At 37.7% G+C, this 17,966-nt stretch overlaps 1 long non-coding RNA gene across 1 annotated transcript in view; it reads right to left on the minus strand.

The window, feature by feature from the left end:
* Positions 1–9,097: 9,097 nt before the first annotated feature.
* The window catches only part of LOC123379194, a 30,157-nt gene continuing 21,288 nt past the window's right edge, over positions 9,098–17,966 (minus strand). The window contains exons 2-3 of the long non-coding RNA XR_006583375.1: positions 11,095–11,293; positions 9,098–9,584 (exon numbers count right to left, since the gene is read on the minus strand). This is a non-coding gene — a long non-coding RNA (uncharacterized LOC123379194). The remainder of the gene's footprint in view (positions 9,585–11,094; positions 11,294–17,966) is intronic.

Here is a 17,966-nt window from a genome sequence, read left to right on the forward strand (position 1 = left end):
CTTTCACTCCCCTTGTTTTAACATTTATTCATGTTTCTTGACTGGATTATTGTGGTGGTTGACAAATGGTGATTTTTGAATTCTATCATTCATTCTGCATTTATTAGTTGTAGTCTACTGTAAGAAAAATCCTTCTATTCTCCCCATTTAATCACTTATTTATTTTTATTGGTATGAATTCATGGATTCCTGTTTTATCCAATGACTTATCATTTGCTAATATCATTACTTATTTTGATACTTATTTTGTCCCAGATTCGCCAGTGGGAGTTTATTCTGGCTTCTGTGTATTTTTAGCATGTTCCTTAATTCACTGAGGAGTTTCTTACTTTCTGGCACAAGAAGGCACATGGCTGTACTTTTTCTGCCCTGGCTTTTTCTCCAAGTGTCTCTGTTTCTTTTTTTAAAGGATGGCATTTAGAAACCATCATCTGGGTGTTAGATGTGTTTATTGTTGCTGGAGTGTCAATGCTCCGAGGTTCTCCTGGTAGACAGTGTTAGGGAGTATATGCATACATAAATTTACACTTATTTTGTATTTTTATATCTGTTAATGAGTAATGAAAACCTTGAATTTACACTGATACTACAATTCTGATCCAATACCATGAAGTTCATTTCAGTGTTCTGCCTTTCCATAAAGAAATCATATGTATAGTGAGTATAGGTTCCCTATACTAATATGACCTCCCCTGTATGTAAAACTTCCGCCTCCATGCCTCAGTACCACTGCTTCCTAAATAGGTACCTTCCTTATCCTGCTCAGGTTCCAACTATGCTCCAGGCTTCTGCCCACCATCTCTCCTAATCAACTAATCAACTTCCTAATCAACTTCCTAATCCCTTTTGGGCTCTAACACCACAGTACCATGTGTCATGCTGGGCCATTACAGTCCTATCACTCCCTCATCAACTCCTACCTTACTAGGAGAGAAGGAGGCAAGGAGAGAAAGACAAAATTTATTCATATATAGAATATATTCCATGACCTTTTTAAAAAATTTAAATTAAAATTAACTAATATACGTGCAGTATTGATTTCAGAAGTAGAAGTCAGTGATTCATCACTTACCTGTAATACCCGGTGCACATCACAAGTGCCCACCTTAATACACATCACTCATCTCCCACCCACTTCCCTCCATGAACCCTCAGTTCTCTAATGTTAAGAGTCTTTCATGGTTTGTTTCTCTTTCTTCTCTCCTCCCTTTCATCCTGTTCATCTGTTTTTTTCTTAAATTCTACATATGCATGAAATCATATGATATTTCTCTTTCTCTGATAGACTTATTTTGCTTACCGTAATATATTCTAGCTCCACCCACATTATTGCAAATGGCAGGATTTCATTCTTTTTGTTGGCTGAGTGATATTCCATTGTGTGTGTGTGTGTGTGTGTGTGTGTGTGTGTGTGTATACAGACACACACGTACATCCTACATCTTCTTTATCCATTCATCAGTCAATGGACAGCTGACAGATGCATGAAAAGATGTCCAACATCACTCATCATCAGGGAAATACAAATCAAAACCATGATAAGATAGTACCTCACATCTGTCAGATTGGCTAAAATTAACAACACAAGAAACACCACAGGTGTTGGCGAGGCTGCAGAGAAAGGGCAATCCTCTTGCATTGCTGGCAGGAATGCAAACTGGTGCAGTCACTCTAGAGAACAGTATGGGGGTTCCTCAAAGTGCTAAAAATAGACCTATCCATAACCTTTTAGTGAACTGTTAACATTCTTAATTCTGAGTGTTCTCTTTTACTCTACAAAGATGACAAATTTAGGAAGCTGATGCAATTTTAACTCATGTCAATCATATGATTACATTTTCCATAGTAAATTCAGTAAATGTAATCTCCTACAGATACATTTATTCATTCCCAGCTTCGAAGTCTGTTTTCAACTAACTTCATGAAATACTTGGGTTTTCATCTTTGTGACAAAATAAAGATGTTGTTGATTTATCCCATTCAGTATAGAGTTTCACTCATGTTTCTGATACTTTTGAATGGTAGGGCTGTTGGAAAGCCATAGCCGTTTCTACATGAAGTCTATTATCTGAAGAGACAGTAACATTTCTCTCAATTTTAGAAATTGTGAAAAAAATCCCACTCTTCCTTCCGGCTCCAATCCAAAAAACTAATATCTCTGTCCCTTGATAAATCAAAAGGAAGATCTGGGGATCAATGGCATTTTGGGTATGAATACGTATTTATTATTCTTTGTAATTTTTTGTTATTTCCAAGCATAGGTAATCTATTTGCTTTTCAAAAGAATCTTAACATATGTTAATTCCACATATAATACAAAAATGATTCCTATAACAGAATATTTTTTAAGATAGGGATACAATTTTAAATATTTTAACTGAATTTATAATTTTTTATTAATGTCATATATAGTACATAATTTAATATACCACATTATATGTTTTATATATAAATATATAAGAATATCATATATGCAATGGAAAATCAACAAAAAAAGGTGAGGAAATAGTTTAAATCAGGTATTTAAAAAAGGGAGAAGATGGCACAAAAACATAGATCAATGGAACAGAATAGAGAACTCAGAAATGGACCCACAAACATATAGCCAACTAATCTAATCCTGACAAAGCAGGAAGGAATATCCAATGGAATAAAGACCATCTCTTCAGCAAGTGGTGCTGGGAAAACTGGACAGCAACATGCAGAAGAATGAACCTGGACCACTTTCTTACACCATACACAAAAATAAACTCAAAATGGATGAAAGACCTCAATGTAAGACAGGAAGCCATCAAAATCCTCGAGGAGAAAGCAGGCAAAAACCTCTTTGATCTTGCCCGCAGCAACTTCTTACTCAACATGTCTCCAGAGGCAAGGGAAACCAAAGCAAAGATGAACTACTGGGACCTCATCAAAATAAAAAGCTTCTGCACAGAGAAGGAAACAATCAGCAAAACTAAAAGGCAACCAACAGAATGGGAGAAGATATTTGCAAATGACATATCAGATAAAGGGTTAGTATCCCAAATATATAAAGAACTTATCAAACTCAACACCAAAAAACAAATCATTCAGTGAAGAAATGGGAAAAAGGCATGAATAGACACTTCTCCCAAGAAGACATCCAGATGGCCAACCAACACATGAAAAAATGCTCCACATCACTCATCATCAGGGAAATACAAATCAAAACCACAATGAGATACCACCTCACACCTGTCAGAATGGCTAACTTAACAACTCAGGCAGCAGCAGATATTGGCGAGGATGCGGAGAAAGAGTATCTCTTTTGCACTGCTGGTGGGAATGCAAGCTGGTGCAGCCACTCTGGAAAACAGTATGGAGGTTTCTCAAAAAATTAGAAATAAAACTACCCTATAACCCAGCAATTGCACTACTAGGTATTTATCCAAGGGATACAGGTATGCTGTTTCAAAGGGGCACATGCACCCCAATGTTTACAGCAGCACTATCAACAATAGCCAAAGTATGGAAAGAGCCCAAATGTCCATTGATGGATGAATGGATAAAAAAGATGTACATATATATAATGGAGTATTACTTGGAAATCAAAAAGAATGAAATCTTGCCATTTGCAACTATGGGGATGGAACTGGAGGGTATTATGCTAAGCGAAATTAGTCAGAGAAAGACAAATATCATAGGACTTCACTCATATGAGGACTTTAAGACACAGAACAGATGAACATAAGGGAAGGGAAGCAAAAATAATATAAAAACAGGGAGAGGGACAAAACATAAGAGACTCTTAAATATGGAGAACAAATTGAGGGTTACTGGAGGGGTTGTGGGAGGGAGGATGGGCTAAATGGATAAGGGGCACTAAGGAATCTACTCCTGAAATCATTGTTGCCCTATATGCTAACCAATTTTGATGTCAATTAAAAAAAATAAAAAAAGAAATTATATTAAAAAATAATTATGTTGAATGAAAGACTAAAAATAAAGGCAAATGCTAGATATAAAATAAAAATAATAAATAATAAAAAAATAAGGGAGAAGAGTTCAGGAGAGTTTAGCTGTTTAGTTTCTGTTGGAAAATTAGGTGATGCTTGGAGGCCAATGAAAATGCAAATTTAGTTGAGCAGTATGGAGAAAAGCCACATTCTGGGAGATAGGTCAAGGTGGGAGACATAAAGATTGAACCTGGTCCAGGTACTCCTCAAGCTTCAGGCAACAGTTCCAATGCCATTTCTTACAGGTAGCCTCACCTGAGCCCCCTGCTGGCCATTGCTTCCTTAGCACCCTGCACTCTTTTTACCATATCACTTACTGGATATTTATTTATTACCTTAATTCTGATTTTCCTGTAAGTATAGGGCAAGGACCATATCTTTACTCATAAAGCATATAACACAGTGCTTGTCAGATGACAGGTGCTGAGTAAATTAATTTTAGCCTGAAAGCAAGAGAAGAATAGTTTGAGAGAGCAGCATGGTTATATATTCAACAATAATGAAATAACCCAGAAAAAGGCTTGGTTAATTTCCTCCATAAGTTCTTCTAGATAAGATAAAAGGGAGAATGGATGGGAAAAAAGTTCCCAAATCAAGCAATGAACTTAAACAAACAAAACTTGAGAACTGCCAGGGGTATTGTAATAGTGTTGTATGATGACAGATGGTAGCTACACTTGTGAACACAACATTACATACAAACTTGCCGAATCACTATGTTGCACACCTGAAACTAATGTAACATTGTGTGTCACCTACTTAAAAGAGCACTGTGGAATCAGATCACGTTGGTTTGAATTCACACTACACTTCTTAGATCTGGGATCTTGTGTTCTAACTCGTGTAAACTTCAGTGTCCCCATCTTTAAAATGACGAACATAATGATCTAATGGCAAGACCATCAGTAGGTTTAAATATGTGCAAAGCTTACATATATATAGAAAATTCTCAACAAATGCTCAGTGTTCTTAAGCCTGCCTCACTTTTCTAATCTCTGTTCTTCATTTGGTTTAAAATGATTGAATTTAGTACAAGAAAGTAAGTCCTCCAAATGGTACTGATGAGCAGTACACAGAAGCTTTCATATTTTGGACTTCTTAGAAAGGGAGGTGTGAGGTGCTAGAGGAAAAGAACACGGTCTCGTCTTCCGGTTTATCTCATGTCTGGCACACACTGTGTACTACATGTGGAATTTTGTCACCAAATAGACAATAAATATGAAAATATCCATCTTTCTATTTTTTTTTAACTTCCGGCCTCTTTTTTTCGTAAGTGTTCTTTCATTCCATTTTTTTCAGAAAAATTAAACCAGAATGCAAGAGTGCAGTTCCTGATGAAAAATTGAGATTAGTATGAAATTAAAAGTTTGAAGGACTTAAATCTGAAGTACTGAAATAAGCCAGCTACGAGGTGGTTGTTAGGTCTGCACTTTCGACATTGCTTGTCAGCTCTAGTTCTGATCTGTTACATAACCATGGTGCAATTACCCTATCTACCACCTAACCCTCACGGTCTCGCTCGATTATTAGAGAGCTCAGGTGTCATTTTTAAAAAATTGAAAAACAAATTGGTTTTGCATCTCGGCCCTGCCACCACCAAAAGGCAGTCTGCATGCCTTTCGTTAGTAGAACTGTGTGTATAATTTACACATAAAGCTCTCATAGAGTTATCATCCTAGACAGTATGCCTGGGGATAATGTGGAAATTATGTTCTTTTGTGTAACTGGGAAGGTCTCCAAGATGAGTGCCATTTCTTGGAACTGCAGAATTCTTTTCTCACATGAGCTACATGACAGAGGAGTGTTACACAGCTCACCCATGGATGCTGGCAGCCAAGTGACACCCAAACAGAGTTCCGAGTCTGCATTATGTAATTGGAAATCCCTGCAGTGCAATAACTTTTCAATGTGCACAATGATCTAAATTAATGTCTCACTTCTACTCAGGGAGAACTAGGCTGCCAACGATTTCATTTTTTTTTTTCTCCCTCTCAGTTGAGAGATACAATTTGTCTTAGAGGCAATTGTAATGGATGCTTCCGTGTGTCTGGTTTGCAAAATGAAGGTATGTTTTGTGCTATCCTTTTTGCTTTTCTGCTTAATCCTTTGATATGTGTGGGCTTCATTTCAGTGCTGTGCGTGTGTATGTGTGTGTATTTCTGCATTCAGTTGGTGTGTGGTACTATAAGGTGTCTTGACTATTGTGTGTCACTTTTATGTATTAGGTATGGTTGAATAGTGGCCAAAATATGGGAGGTACTTTTGCAGCAGCTAGTCTTTGGGGGAGATTCTAAAGATGATGCCATTGCTTATTTTAGAATTACTACTGTTAGTAGAGTCTGTTTCCTCTGACTCTTTTCCTTTCTGGGATGTGTTTGTCTGTCTGTCTTTCGGCTTCATTTCAAAGATATTACTGCTCTTTGATCTAATTTTTCCTAAGTGATTGCTAATCAGTGGCATTTTCACACTAAAAAGAGTATTTCAATGGACCTTATTTCTTTTGGTTCATTCTCAGTCCATGTTTTACCGAAATACAGGACCAGGCTTTCACCAAAGGGAGGTGGTTCTGATTATTTAGAAATTGGCATTTCTAAATGGCATACCCACCATTAGCCTTTCAAGAGAACGTTTCAAGAGAAAAATGTCTTTACATGAAAAACAGGCCTGTGCAATCAAAGAGAAGAATACATGCATTATGGAAAACCAAGCTCTTGCTCTATCACTTATAAGCACATCCAGCCCAACTGCCCTAATCTAAGCTTTCACATTCTCTTTCTTGAACGCCAGCAGCAGTCACCTAACTGTTTTCTCCACAACCACTCTGATCCCCGCTAAACTGATTATACACATAATTCATATTGGATCCTGTCAACCTCTTCCTCTTCTCAAAACCACTCACGTACCCAGGCTTAACATTCTTCAGTGGTTTTCCTTTGCGGGTAGGATAAGAAAACAGTCTTACCCACGCTTTCAGGGAGTGGCTCAGTCCACCAGACTCATCCATGCCCTCCCGGCTGCTGCTTCTCTGAGGTCCAGTCTCACTGGCCTTCCCTTAGGCCCGAAAGGGGCCAAGTTCCTTCCTACCGGTACCCAGATCGTAAATCTTGTAACACAGTAGCTTACACTTCTACACTTCTTATCCTGTTAAGTCCACTCTTTCTTCAGATATTAACTCAATTTTCACTTCCTCAGGGAAGCTTTCCCCATTGACATAATTTGTTCATTTCCTTTTAATGACCTACTCCCATTAGGGCTAGATTTTCCTCCTGTATAGTAGTTTTTACAGTTGTAATTTTATATTCATTTTGTGGAGTGATTGTGATTAATATCCATCTTTTTTTTAAAAAAAAAGTTTATTTTGAGAGCGTGAGAGCACAAGCAAGGGAGGGGCAGAGAGATTGGGAGAGAGAGAGAATCCCAAGGAGGCTCTACACTGGCCAGGGCACAGGGCCTGTTGTGGGGTTCAGACTCATGGAACTGTGAGATCACGACCTGAGCTAAAATCAAAAGTCAGACGCACAACTGACTGAGCCATCCAGGGGCCCCATGTCAATCTTTCTTAAAATAGGAAAGCAGAGGTATTTTTGCTTGACTTTGTATCCCACCACCAAATACAATACCTAGAATGTCATAGGGGGCTCTATAAATACCTTTTTTTTTTTTTTTTTTTTTTTTTTTAAATAAGTGAAGAGGGGGCACCTGGGTGGCTCAGTCAGTTGAGTGTTCGACTTCGGCTCAGGTCATGATCTCGTGGGTTTGAGCCCTATGTCGGGCTCTGTGCTGACAGCTCAGAGCCTGGAGCCTGCTTCAGATTCTGTGTCTCCCTCTCTCTCTGCCCCTCCCCTGCTCATGCTCTGTCTCTCTTGCTCTCAAAAATAAATATTAAAATAAATAAATGAAGAAATAAAAACTACAAGGCAAGAATTTGAAAAAAAAACTTTACTAAGTCTATTGTAATCATTTAAGATTAGAAAATACAGGGGCGCCTGGGTGGCTCAGTTGGTTAAGCATCCGACTTTGGCTCAGGTCATGATCTCACGGTCCGTGAGTTCGAGCCCCGCATCGGCTCTGTGCTGACAGCTCAGAGCCTGGAGCCTGTTTCAGATTCTGTGTCTCCCTCTCTCTCTGCCCCTCCCCTGTTCATGCTCTGTCTCTCTCTGTCTCAAAAATAAATAAACATTAAAAAAAAATTTAAAGATTAGAAAATACAGTTGTTAAGCTATTAGAGTGTGTTAGAACTTTTTTTGGTGAGTTGATCTTGGTTATCAAGTTCACTAGCTACACTTGAAAGCAAGATCACTTAAATTTCATCTGAATGGACTTTATAGGGCAAGTGCCCCAACTCATGAAAGAAAGTGAATCTGGGTTGCATTCCTATCTCCTTGGTGTTTATAAATAGAATTTGGAAAGTGGTCGGCATGTCTGAAATGCCCATATGAGGAAATATATAATCATATTGAAACAGCAGACATGTTTTAGTTCTTACTATGTGGCAGACAGTGTACTAAGCTCTAAACCTTTGATCACTCATTTATATCCCTAAGTCTTCTGAGGCCTTGGTACGACTGTTAACTGCTTTTCGTAACCGAAGAAACAGAAACACATTATGTACCCACGCTCACAAAATTAGCGGACTTTGGGAGGTTTGTAGGATTCAAGACCCCAGCTCCCATACTGCCTTATTAAATGTAACATTATTGCGGCATCTGGGTGGCTCAGTCGGTTAAGCCTATGACTGTGGCTCAGATCATGATCTCATGGTTTGTGAGTTCGAGCCCCGCTTTGGGCTCTGTGCTGACACCTGAGAGCCTGTAGCCTGCTTCAGATTCTGTGTCTCCCTCTCTCCCTCCCTCCTTGTCTCTCTCTCCCTCTCTCTCTGCCCTTCTCCTGCTTGTGCTCTCTCTCTTGCTCTCTCAAAAATAAATAAACATTAAAAAAAAATAACACTATTAACATCTATGTGTTCCGTCTAGCAAGTAGGAGATGAACATTTTGTGTTTTGCCTGAGAAGCAGGAGTAGGAGATGTAAATGAATCTTTAAGAATAGGTACAGATGTTTTGCTGCTTCCCCAGTATAAATAGCATCTGTATTGTATTTTTAAAAACATATGAAATAAAAATTAAAATGATAGCCTATTTTATTCTTGCTACTCACTTTTACAACGTTTTGTATTGTTTGAATTTGTACGCTGCAATCTTAGCATGGTCTTTCGCATTAAAATTCAGGTATTATTAGTCATAGTGCTATCTTACATTTATGTGGCATTTTACAGTATATTAGGTATTTTCATTTAGATGCTGAATTTAATTTTCCCAAATACCACCTAAAACAGGAATGGTGATCTCCATTGTAAAGATGTGAAGGTGAGAATTCAGCTCTCAAGCGTAGAGTGGATGGCTAAGTCGGGAGAGGTCAGGGCTGGCATCCACATCTTCTGACCCCAAGAGCACTCACCAGCAGCCTTATCATAGAGCCTTTCACGTACCTGCCCCCAAATCCCAGGATTATCTGCTCCTGTGATAGGTGTCTTTATCAACAGGACCTGAGTGCTGTTCAACATACACTGAAATTCTTTGCTGCATTGTGTTCTCTTTTGTTCCATCTATCTGTAAAATTTAAGTGAAATTCATTAGACGTGATTTGTTTTATGGAAAAGAGAAAAACTAAAGTGTTTTATTTTTTTATTTAAAAAGTTTACCTGTCAAGTTATACACATACACATATTTACGTTATATATACTTTATATGTAAGCGTTAGTAATTATTTTATGACTGCAACAGAAGTGTGATGGATAGCGTTTTCCTTAGAGCTCAGTAGTATCATGATTTCTAGTAAAAAAAATGGTCTCGGGGCATCTGGGTGGCTCAGTCAGTTGAGCATCCGACTTCGGCCCAGGTCATGATCTCACAGTTAGTGAGTTCGAGTCCTGTGTTGGGCTCTGTGCTGACAGCTCAGAGCCTGGAGTCTGCTTCGGATTCTGTGTCTCCCTCTCTCTCTGACCCTCTCCCACTGGTGCTTTCTCTCTCTCGAAATTAATAAACGTTAAAAAAATTTTTAAAAATAGTCTTAAACTAAGCTTGGCCCTACTGGGAAAAACAACACAAAATGTTTAAATATATGGTAAAACAATTAAAATGGCATTTTTGTGATAGGTCATATTATCAAGGCACAAATGGTGACATTTTTTAATGTCATAATTATTGTCTTTAATTTTCTGAAAGTCTAGTTTTGAAAAGCTTTCTTTTTTATCTTGCTCTGTTTATACCAAAAGATTAAAAATTTCTTCAGTATAACATTAGCACAAGAAATTAGTGACAACAGCGTAGCCTGCCTGAACTCAAGACTTCTAAAGGTTTACATTGAAGACCTTAGAGGGTGCAATGAAATTCTACCAGCATATACCAAAGGGCAGTGCAAATAAACTCAGAACAGACTTCTTCAAGGTTGTTTTTTTTCTTATTTGAATAGCCCAAAGTATAATGTGATTTAGATTTCCCATCAAGTTTTGATTCATTTCTGTAGTGTATTATATTGCTATGCTACCACATTGCCTTCCATTGTGGCTAGGAAGATGGGATTTTTACGAGCAGGCAGAAATAGAATAAAGAAACAATTCAATATTTTTTCCATTCATGCATCCCTAGATGTAAACTGACAAGGTCAGCCAGGAGTTGTATCAGTAGTTACAATTGGTTATCTAAAATCAAAATTACAGGACACGATGTTCTTAAGTCCCAGTTGAAAGCTCAAATGTTGCAATCGATGTTTGTTTCATTTTGCAAAATACTGCAGTTCCTTTTTAACAGTTTTGATCTTTATAAAGAAATTTCACTAGAGACCTAGACAACAGCATGTTGTTGGCCTCCTTCCTCAATGGAGCCGTAAACTTTATTATGTATCAAACTGTCCACAACTGTGGAAAGCCTTTGCTCTTTAGGGAAGGAGAAAACCCAGATGCTGAGAAGACACACAGCATATAATGGCAGTGAACATGAGCTCAGAAGACCTGGGATGGGTCCTAGGCCTGCCACTTGCTAGCCTTGAAATAGGCTCTCCCCTCCCCACCACCTCCCCGCCCCCCCCCCCCGAAAGTACAGTTAATGATGCCAAGCCTACCTAATTCCCAGAGATGATGGGGCCATGAGGTTCTGTAAGCGATAGTTCTGTGAAGCTTTATGCCAATGTCAGATGGTATCTCCATCATTATTATTCTTTACACAGGACTGACAAATTAACAATTCTTTTTTTTCTTGTTTCCTAATATCAGAGGGGATGGTTACTCAGTTGTAAAGCGAATGTTTCAGGAAGTGTAGATCTGGAAAAAACAGATAACAGCACATAAGTTTGGTCAGATCAGCGATGTTGTGATGGTATTTATGTACTTCCTCGCTATCTTTGTTTTTATCTCCACCCCATTGTAGTGCTTTAGATAGCAGAGGCTTTGAGAATGGATTACATTACTGAGGGTCAAGGTAAGCTTTATATACGATGGTGGCAATTAGTTGTTGGCCATGGCTGATTTCCTCATCATATCTCTCAGAAACTGTCAAGGGTGTTTACGATTTTGCTGATCATCAGATATGGATACCCAAACGCCTTGTGGTGGTCTGATTCTATTGCTATCATTATTAACACAAAATGTTAACATAACTCTTTTTGAGTTAGAAAACATAAAAGCCAACCTCACTGAGGGCTGGTAGTGGTGGTGGAATAAACTAGTAACAAGAGGCATCTAATTTTGCTGTTTTTTGCTCTTAAAACTCACTTGGTATCATAGTTAAGAACACACTTGGTCTATATTTCTTATCTCCACACACGGATCAAGACCCCTTGCATTCTTTTCCTTTTTCTTTTCTTTCTTTTTTTTTTAAGATTGACATATTTTTCGAGTACATAATGCATTCAAATGATTCGAAAATCATAAAGTATACAATACACAGGAAAAGTCATGCTTGGTTTCCTGCCTACATGCTTAATTCACACACATCCTTCCCCGCCATGGATATGAACAAGATAACCCAGGTATAAGTTTCTTGTGTACATTCACAGAAATAATTTTTTATGCTTATAACCCCATGCAAATATATAACTATACATTGTTTTTCTTAAACACACAGTGTCTTAATACACAGAGTTTGGCACCCTTATTTTTACTTAATAATGCATGCTTACTTTTTGAGGTAGTTCTCACTGCTGTGATTATGTGTATGAAATTATACCTTTGAAGGGCTAGACCTCAGGATATACTTCTATAATTTTTTATAGTTTTCCTCAGTGAATTTGGGAAAAGCAAAGTAACTGGTTCTTCCAGAAGCTGAGCAAAAAACTGAAAAGAGACATTATCTTGATGTTTTAAGGATGGTGTTTATATCCTTTGGTTATGGTATATGGTGTTTGAATCTCTTGGACATCCATTAAGTGTCTTTCCTATTTTCTAAAGAAAATGATATGTATGAATATGTTTATATCTCCTCCAACTCAACACAATGTAGGTGTAGTAATCTGATGTTCAAAAAAAAAAAAAATCACAAAGATCTAATCAAATTTGCCTATAAGCTATATCTAAGAAAAGTCCAGGGCAAAGTTGATGTTCATCATAGAGCTTGAATACCTAGGCATAGCCTGCTTAGAACAGAACCTTCTCTGTTGTAAGTATGTGTTCTGTGAAGAGAAATCATAAGGTTTCTCTATGCTGGTCCTAATGTACCCAGCACATTAGCACGTTTTCAGCAGAGTTTCGCATAGTTTCCTTTCACTAAGTACAAAAATTTAAAGTTTAAATACAGTTTATAAAATTCAGAATTTTTAATCCTAACATTAAAAGTATATTATAATTAAATTATTTAATATTTTTGAAATACTTAATCTGCTAGAAAAATCACATATTGGTCCTGAATACTGTTTCAGATGGTTTTTAGTTATGTAAATTATTTCTCTCCTGACTGTGTAATTACATGATGGACTGGTTTCTAGGGTATCATATACTTAATGTGAGTTTCTAAAAATGCTTTAATCATATAATTGCTAGTTTATCAAGTAGAAAATATAGGTCTGAGAACACTATCATTATGTCATTATTCTCTACAAAAGACTGTGAAACACACTGAAGAGGCCATTATGAGGCAAATAACAGTTTTCTGTCGTGTCTAAATTTGCAAGGATTAAAAAAAAAAAAACAGCAAAGGAAATGTCTAAAGGTAAAGAGTTTAAAATCTACCAGGCAATTTATCTTGGGTCTCTCTCTCTGGAAAATCAGTGCAGACAAAGGAAGTGAATTGGTAATACTTAGGTCAGGAAAGCTAGTAGATTATCTAATGCCAGGAGTGATGCTAATATTTAATAATTGATTCACTAAATTCCATGTAGAAAGTCTAAAGGAAATTAAATAAACCTGAGACTTGGCGTTTGCGTTAGAATCTAGCTGCACTCTTCTTGTGCTTGTTTTATGAAGTGTACCATGTTCAAGTGGGATTGCAATAGATAATGATTTATATTCATTGGGTTTATACCCAGGAGGAAACCAGACTTGTAATCTGGAATGGCTAAGTGGTTAAATTCAAATCTAATTTTATAGAACTCAAAGATAAAAAAAAAAATTCTTTTTTGACTCAGGAGGCGTCATGGGTCAGAAAATTTATTTTCAGCAAAGTCTAGTAAAGTCCAAAGTAAAATACTCCATTGGTGGGTTTAGTATGAGAAGGCAAGACCCTTAAAAAGTCTCTCTCTTTCTGTCGATGTGTATTTGTTACATACACACGCAAATATACACTCAGACACATACATATACACATATCCTTGCTCTCCCACTTAAAATGGTGACAGCTAGGGCTCTGAGCAAGAGGAAAACCAAAGCCAGGATGTTAGCTTTATAAGTAAACGGGGAAGGTTGAAGTGATGCTGTAACCTGAAAATCAGATGGTTATTCTGTTAGTGTCGATTCTGCTGTTGAATCTGCTTCATGATTAATACAACCAGTTGATTTGTATTTTCATGCAATAAAAGCATTTTTTCTCCCATAATCATGTTTTGTTTTTTTTTTTTTTTTGAGAGAGAGAGAGAGAGGGGCCACAAGTGAGTGAGGGGCAGAAAGAGAGAGAGAGAGAGAAGCGGGGCTCATGTTTTATCCCAAGCGGAGCTCCAGATCAGGAACCATGAGATCATGATCTTGGCGGATCATCAGGTGGATGCTTAACTGACTGAGCCATTCAGGTGCCCTACAGTCATGGTTTTAAAAAGATTGTTAAATCACGGTTACATTTTGCTGTTTAATCTTTTGCTTTCCCTTCATCTGTTAAAAAGCAACAAAAACTAATATTTTTTTTAAATGATGAGTTTTAAAAGATCATAGGTTGCTGAACTGATTGAAAACTGATTCATTGCTAATCATTCTGGTCTTTCAAGGAAACCTGAAACTTGACTAGGTCTTTTGGTGATTCTATGCTTATGCCACTAGCTAGCATGGAGCAGCCCTGGAGTCAGAATGTGTTGACCCAGAATGTGTCAGAATGTGTGGGTTTGAATCCTGGCCCTGCCACTTACGTCTCCGTGACTGATCAAATTTCGTGGCCTCTCTGTACTTCTGTTTCCCTTTTTGTAGAACTGAGATGGTAATAATAAGTACTTCACAGAAGATTAAAGGCCATTCTCTGTGCTGCCCTTTTAACTCAGTGTGGGGCATGTGGTCCACAATGAGTGAATGTTAGCTCTTGGTTTTCCTCCTGATAACCCCTCCTGTTCTCCAGGTTTGTGGCTCTCTCCCTCCTGTACCTTCTTCACATGTCTATGATTACCTTTTTCAACAAAATAGTCGATACTCAAGATAGAATCAGAATTTGTTTAAAAAGTGTCTCTGCCACTTAATAGCTAGCTGGGCAATCTTAAGAAAGTTTCCTTAATTTTTGAGCCTAATTTTTCTCATTTGTAGGACTCTCTTTTCTTGAGTGAATCAAATGACATTTTAAATGTGAAAATACATTAAAACCTGCAAATTAGTAGAGATTATGGTTAGAAATGTGAGCTATAGAAAGGCAGAGATACTGTCTTTGTTTATTTCTTTTTTGGAACAGAAGTAATTTTCCTATTTGAACAGATCTTTATTTTGGAAAACTGGAAAATCCAGAAAATCGAGAAGAAAAAAAGCCTATATTTCATCCACTTAGAGATACTGTTAACATCTTGATGTAATCATTTAAGTTTTACTGGAAATACATTTTGATATCCATTATGTCTTACTTTAATGTTTGCGTATTGCTAGTGTACCAACAAGCCATGTTTCTTTAAGTCACTGTTGTCAATTTCTTTGTAGAGTAAATAGACTTACTCTATTTGTACAAGGCAAAGTTTTTCCTGCTTTATTTGTATGTTTTGTGTGTCTTGTAGCATAACATATGCACAGTCTTTACTTTGCACTTTGGGAGGTGAAAAGTTTTAGACGCTAAAAACTGTCACAAGAAGTCATTTTTAGCTTTACTTTAATCATAAAATCAAGTACCTTTTTACTCTGCTGCATTATAAACAATCAAAATGTTCTGCCCATAGGTATATTTGTTGGTATGTCCTAACTGCAGCAAAATTTGTTATGAAAATTTGAGGTGGAGGAAAGGAAGTTGACGAAACCCTCAGCTTCAAGAATGCAGAAATTTGAAACACCCATGGACTAGCATAATCTGAAACCAATAATCAGTAAAGCTACTGTATAGACCGATATTAATTTTGAATCTACAGATGGTCAAAATGGGTGCAGATGCACATACTTTGAAATAATTTAAGTTGGTTAAATCATAGTTTGTTATCAAAATGTCATAGCATGTACAACTAGTTAAGGATAATTAAAAAAAACCACATAAGTTGTAGTATAATTTTTGCCAACCACTTCACTCCATTACCAAGTAACCAAAATACTGTATGAGAACGTAGAGAGAAAAAAATAAGAAAAAACCTAGACAATGTTTGATAAGGTACCAAAAAAAAAAAAAAAAAAAAAAAAACTTCAAAGAAGCAGGATTATAGACATGGAAAAAAACAAAAAACAAAAAAACAATGCAAAAATCCCTATACAGTTAAAAGAGGTCCTCAGTTAAAAAGAAGGCTGGAAGACCAGGTTTGAGGCAGCAGCGTCCATAGACATGCATATCAGTGAAGTCTGTCAGAACTTAATTTGGGTGGTCACATGAGCTTACTGTGAATACACTTAATGTTTTCATTTGCGAAATATCAGTTGCTATGTGCTGGAACATCCGCTAGGACCTTGAGATGTAAAAACAAAAGACAAAGTTTTTGCCCTCCAGCTAACAGTGTAATGATGAAGACAGGTACATAGATAATTAAAACATAACGGGGCAAAAGCAGTGATGGTGTTGGGCGCAGGTTATTATGACATCCAAGGGGAAGTCAGTGTAGGAGGTAGGGGAGGGGATGACAGTTTCAGGGAAGGATTCCTGGGGAGGTGACATGGAATTGTGCGACTGTGGGGGCAATAGGCAGAGTGGAGGGTGAGAGAGGTATAAACCAAGCCCTGGAAGTGACAGACTGCAGACTGCTTGCTTGTGTTAGGGCTGTGCTGTGGCTGCACAATCTCTGAGATGGGAAGACCGGCCGGGTCGGCCGGGAGTAGACACTGTGCAGGAGCACGGTGGCTATGTGGAGATGCTGGGACTTTATTCTGGAGGGGGAGGGGAAAGTCATTTTAGAGTTTTAAACCTGCAACTTACATTTTTAAATTTGTATTTATTTATTTATTTTGAGAGAGAATGAGTGAGTGGGAGAGGGGCAGAGAGAGAATCCCAAGCAGGCTCCACACTGTCCACGTAGAGCCTGGTGGCGGGGGGGCTTGAACCCACCAACCGTGAAATCATGACCTGAGCTGAAGTCAAGAGTTGGATGTTCAATGGACTGAGCCACCCAGGCGCCCCCAAACCTGCACCTTATGTCTTAGAGAGGTTATCCTGCTATCTCTATAGAGGGTGGAATTGAGGGACATGATACATGAAACGGAGAGAATGCTTATTTTCTAGGGCAATCTAGAATCTCCTCATGGAAAATCTTCAGAAAATTAAGAGCAGAGTCTAAAACTAGTCTTGTCCTTTTTGTATGATAATGTTTTCCTTCCCTGTAGATAGAGAAACTTATAGGGGGCAGGGCAGGGAGAGGGGAAAAGAGTAGTAGGGGAAGTAATGAGGCTTTGCTCCCAGCCTTCACCTGCAATCAAGGAAAAATGGACACTGTGCTCCTTGGGGGCCACAGAGGTGAAAAAAATTACCGCTGGAGCTTTTTTAGAGGCAAAATTTTGATTTGGGTAACTTATTTAGAGGTCACTAATTTAATTGATATGGTAATCCAGTCTTTACTTTTTATCATTTATGTTTCCAGTATCTATAGTGAAGAGCTAAAAAGGATAAATGTACAGAGTGGTAAAATTAAGGTAGAAGAGTGTAAGATAAGAAACACTTTTTTTTTCACTGCCCACAAAGAATCGTAAACTATCCTATTGGCAAAAAAAAAAAAAAAAAAAAAAAAAAAAAAAAAAAAAAGTAGTTGCATTAAGAGCAAGTATGAATCCTGTTACTAACAGTTCATTATAAACAAACCAATTTATGCAGAGTCCTCACTTACATGAGATAAACATATACAATTCTGTATCTTTCTCATTACCCATTTCAATGGTCATGACAAAGTCTCCTCCTCCTCTCTCCTCCCCTCTCCCCATCATTCCTCTGGTTTTGTGCAGGCACAGACAGCCTCCACATACATCAGTGGTTGGGAACTGGCTTTAAACCAAGAACTGACTAATGATGAACAGTTATTTTACCACATAAAGCACTGCCACTAGTGTCCATTGCAGATTAGTGGCGGTGATGTTGTTTTATTGAGTATTGGAGTAAAGAAGGCAGAGGGAAATGTTCAAGTTTATATATGATACAGTCTTTTCTGGCCAGTAAAATCTGAGAGGAGAAAAAACCGCAGGCTCTGAGAGTGAGCAGAAAATGGCC

The sequence above is a fragment of the Felis catus genome, chromosome C1 (assembly GCF_018350175.1).
Source record: "Felis catus isolate Fca126 chromosome C1, F.catus_Fca126_mat1.0, whole genome shotgun sequence".
Taxonomy (NCBI): domain Eukaryota; kingdom Metazoa; phylum Chordata; class Mammalia; order Carnivora; family Felidae; genus Felis; species Felis catus.